Source organism: Durio zibethinus, chromosome 17 (assembly GCF_047325235.1).
Source record: "Durio zibethinus cultivar Kanyao isolate XHJ-2024 chromosome 17, ASM4732523v1, whole genome shotgun sequence".
NCBI classification, from domain to species: domain Eukaryota; kingdom Viridiplantae; phylum Streptophyta; class Magnoliopsida; order Malvales; family Malvaceae; genus Durio; species Durio zibethinus.
This window is the reverse complement of record NC_143178.1, coordinates 11,343,148-11,348,167: the sequence shown is the minus strand read 5'-3', so window position 1 is coordinate 11,348,167 and position 5,020 is coordinate 11,343,148.

Below are 5,020 nucleotides of genomic sequence, written 5' to 3'. Positions count from 1 at the left end.
TGATGTCGAAAATAAGAAAGAAGTCAAGATTGGCACTTCACTTTCAATAGTTGATCGGTAGTGGTTACAAGATTTGCTTTGAGAATTTATGGATGTATTTGCCTAGTCCTACCAAGATATGTCTAGACTAAGCATTGAAATAGTGGAACATAGGCTACCATTAAAGCTAGAATGCAAACCAGTGCAGCAAAAGCTAAAAAAAATAAAACCAAAAATGCTATTAAAAATTAAAAAAAAGTTAAAAAATAATTTGATGCAGACTTCTTGTAAGTGGTCAAATATCCTGAATGGGTGACTAATATAGTACTTATCCTAAAAAAAGTTGAAAAGGTGTGGATGTGTGTAGACTATAGAGATCTAAACAGAGCTAGCCCTAAAGATAATTTTTTTTTACCTCACATTGATACTTTGGTGGATAATATAACCCGACATTCGCTATTCTCTTTCATGGATGAATTTTCTAATTCCAATCAGATAAAGATAGCCTAAGATGATATGAAGAAGACCACATTTATCATTATGTGAGGAACTTTTTGCTACAAAATTATGCCCTTTGGATAAAAAAAATACTAAGGCAACCTATCAAAGGGCCATGGTAACACTTTTTCATGATATGATGCATAAAAAGATTGAAGTGTATATGGATGACATGATTACCAAATCCCAAAAAAGAGAGGATCATGTAGTCAATCTTAGAAAATTATTTAAAAGGTTGAAAAAATTTTAGCTCAAGTTGAATCTGACCAATGTACATTCGGAGCTAGATTAGGAAACTGATAGGATTTATAGTCAATAAAAGAGGGATAAAAGTGGATCCAGAAAAAATTTGGGCTATCTAGAATTTACCTTCTCCAAGCACACAAAAAAAGGTTCGAGGCTTCTTAGGCAGATTGAACTATATCTTTTAGTTCATTTTTCAACTTACTTTTAAATGTAATCCTACTTTCAAACTCCTTTGAAAGAATAATCCTGGAGAGTGGAATGAACAATGTCAAGAAGCTTTCGATAAGATTTGATAGTACTTATCAAATCCTCTAATATTAGCACCTTTAATTTTAAGAAAGCCATTAATTCTATACATGGTAGTACATGAGGGGTCAATGAGATGTGTACTTGGCCAGCAAGATGAATCTGACAAGAAAAAGAAAGCTATTTATTACATGAGCAAGAAATTCATAGAATATGAGTCTAATTATTCATCATTAGAGAAAATATATTGTGCTTTGGCTTAGCCAACTAAAAGACTCAGGCAATATATGCTCTACCATATGACTTAGCTCATAGCTAAACTGGATCTTATCAAATATATCTTCGAAAAACCATTACTATCAGAAAGAATCATAAGATGGTAGATGATGCTTTCTGATTATGACATAGTGTATATAAGCCAAAAAGTAATCAAAGAAAGTGTCATTTCTATATTCTTGGTAGACAAGGCCGTTGATGATTATGAGCCCATGAGGCTTAATTTTTCAAATGAGAAACTAATAACCATCTCAGAGTTAAAAAAAGATGACAATAAAGAAGAGATATTAAGGATGTATTTCGATGGGGCTACAAATGCCATGGGACGTAGGATCAAAGTGATCTTAATATCTCCTATGAAGCACTACTATCTTGTTACAGCAAGATTGAATTTCAACTACACCAATAACGTAGTCGAATATAAGGCTTGTGTTATGGGTTTACATGCTACTTTAGACAGGAAAGTTGAAACATTAAGGGTGTTTAGGGATTCAATTCTAGTCATTTATCAACTAAAAGGTGAATGGGAAACAAGTGATTCCAAACTCATCCTTTATCATAAATACATCTTAGAGCTATGCAAACAGTTTAAAGCAATTCGATTTAAACACTTGCCTAAGAAAAAAATCAAATTGTAGATGCCTTGGCTACTTTGATCACATTGGTACATATTGGTGATACTGTAGAGATTCAACCTATCAAATTGGATATCAAATGCATGTTAGTACATTATGCGAACTTGGAAGAGGAAGAGAATGGCCACCCCTAGTATTATGATTTTATGTAATATTTAATGATAAGAGAATGTTGAAAAGGTTAACTATGGAATTTTTTATGGATGGAGAAATTCTATACAAACGAGGTAAAGATCAAGCATTATTATGTTGTATAGGTGCTTCTAAGGCCAAAAAGATTATTGAAGAAGTTCACAATGACGCATGTAGAGCACATGTAAATAGCCATATGATGATAAAATAGGTTATGTGAGCTGGATATTACTGCTTGACAATGGAAAAATATTACATCGATTATGCTTGAAAATACATAAATGCCAGATTTACGCTAACAAGATTCATGCTCTGCCCAGTGCTTTACATGTTATAGCACCACCTTAGCCATTTTTTATGTAGAGAATGAATGTCATTGGTCCTATCACATCAAAGGCCTCAAACGGGAATAGATTCATTTTTATAATGATTGATTACTTCACTAAATGGGTTGAAGCTGACTTCTTCACAATTGTGACTAGATCAGTGGTCTACAAATTCATCAAAAGAGAAATAATTTATAGATATGGGCTTCTATAAAGAATCATCTCAAACAATGCAAAGAATTTGAATAGCAAGATGATGCAAGAAATATATGTTCAGTTCAAGAACAAACATTACAATTCAGCTCCATATCGCCTAAAAATGAATAAGATAGTGAAAGTTGTAAATAAGAACATTAAAAAGATTCTAGAAAAAATGACTAAAACATATAAGGATTAGCATAAGAAATTACCTTTTGCTCTACATGCATATCAAACTTTTGTACGCATCTCTATTAGGGTAACTCATTTTTTCTTGCTTTATAGAATGGAAGCTGTACTACTAGTAGAAGTAGAAATCTCATCACTAAGGGTCTTAAAAGAAGTAAGATTGGAAGAAGCTAAATGGATTCAGGAACATTATGAGCAATTAAACTTTATTGAAAAGAGGAGATTGAAGACACTTTGCCATGGCCAATTGTACCAAAAAAAGATAATAAGAGCACATGATAAAAAGGTCAAGCCTTGTTAGTTTTAAGAAAGAGAGTTGGTATTGAAAAAAATTCTTTCAGGTCAGCATGATGATAGAGAAAAATAGACTCCAAATTGAGAATAAGCATATGTGGTAAAAAGAGCTTTTTCGAGAGGAACCTTAATTTTATTAGAAATGGATGAAGATGAACTTTTCGATCCTGTTAATTCTAATACAGTGAAAAAGTACTTTGCTTGATTCTAAAAAAAAAAAAATAGAATTCAAGTCAAAAACCCGAAAAGACGGTTTAAACCTAAAAAAAAAAAAAACAATAACAACAACAAAGAAAGGGTTCAAGTTGAAAACCCGAAAGGGTGACTTGGATCCAAAGGAAGAGATTCAAGTTGAAACCTTGAAAGATAGCTTGAATTAAGCAAAGTATGGCATCGCTTGGAAGGCATACCAGGGACAATGAATTTCAAAGAGCTTTGAAGTATTGAGGTATCGTGTTTTGATTGAGTTTTTGAAAAAAATCTGAGATTTGTTGTCATGGCTATCTGATCATTTGTCTAGGGCCTTACTACCCCAAATAACTGCTCCTGTACATTTTCTTTTTATGCTTATACCATCATTTGTAATTTATTGCTTATCCGAATAAGTGAAAGCCATCTTATTATTCTCTTTTAGTCTCATACATTGTCAATACATTTGCCCTTTCTCTTTATACCTTACCATGAATGGAAAAAATGCATAATTTGCATCCTACACTTTAAAATTAGGATAATGATTGATAATTGAATAAAATCATAAGAAGTGTGTGTTACTTTGAAGGATTAAAAGAGACAAGGACAAACTTTCCAAAATAAGAGCAAAATAGCTTCCATAGCTTTTTTAAGGATCAAGATAAATATTCAGGCTGATGAAAGATGGTTTCCTTGCCAAATATAGGCATTCAAACTAATAAAAGATGGTTTTCTTCACCAAAGACATGCATTCAGGTTGATTTTTTCGTTAACATATATAGTGAAGATAAATATTCAGGATAATAAAGCATGGTGTAAAAATGCAGAATCCTTAGTACCACAACTGATGTTTCATTTGCATTCTAGATAAAACATGCATTTGCATTATCCACTCACTTGATCTTGGCTTAGTCCAAATTATTTCTAATGGTTCGTGGTTCCATCCCGATCATTTATTTTTAACCTCAAGTCAGTCTTGGTCACTTTATTTTGACTCATGGTTTCATCTCGATTACTTGATCTTGGGTCAGTCCAGATCATTTTTTATAATTTGTGCTTCCGTCCCGATCAATTATTTTTTATCTCGACTCGGTCTTGGTCACTTTATTTTGACTTGTGATTTCATCCCAATTACTTGATCTTAGCTTATGATTTGTGCTTTCGTCCTAATCATTTACTTTTGACCTTGACTCAGTCTTGGTCACTTTATTTTGACTTGTGATTTCATTATGATCATATGATTTATGGTTTCGTTCTAATCATTTATTTTTGACATCGACTCGGTCTTAATCACTTTATTTTGACTTATGGTTTCATCCCGGTCATATGATTCGTGGTTTCATCACGATCATTTATTTTTGACATCGACTTGATCATGGTCGCTTTATTTTGACTTGTGGTTTTGTTTCAATCATATGATTCATAGTTTTGTCTCGATCATTTATTTTCGACCTCAACTCGATCCTAGGCGCTACATTTTGACATGTAGTTTTATCTCAATCACTTGATCTTAGCTTAGACCAAATCATTTCTTACGATTTGTGGTTTCATCCCGATCACCCAATCTTGGTTCAGTCCAGGTCATTTTCTAGATTTACAGATCATTCTCGATTCAACTCGAACAAAGTGGGTATCTAGGTCTTTGCAACATCTCTATTTGACAAAAATTTGCAAAGAGGGGCAGCTGTAGATACTCATTTACGTCAAGGCTTGATTAGGCCCAATCAATGTCTAGGCCTATTTAAGCCCGATTAGGTTCATTGGTGTACAGGCCCAATTAGGCCCATTGATGTTCGGGCCCAATTAGGTCCA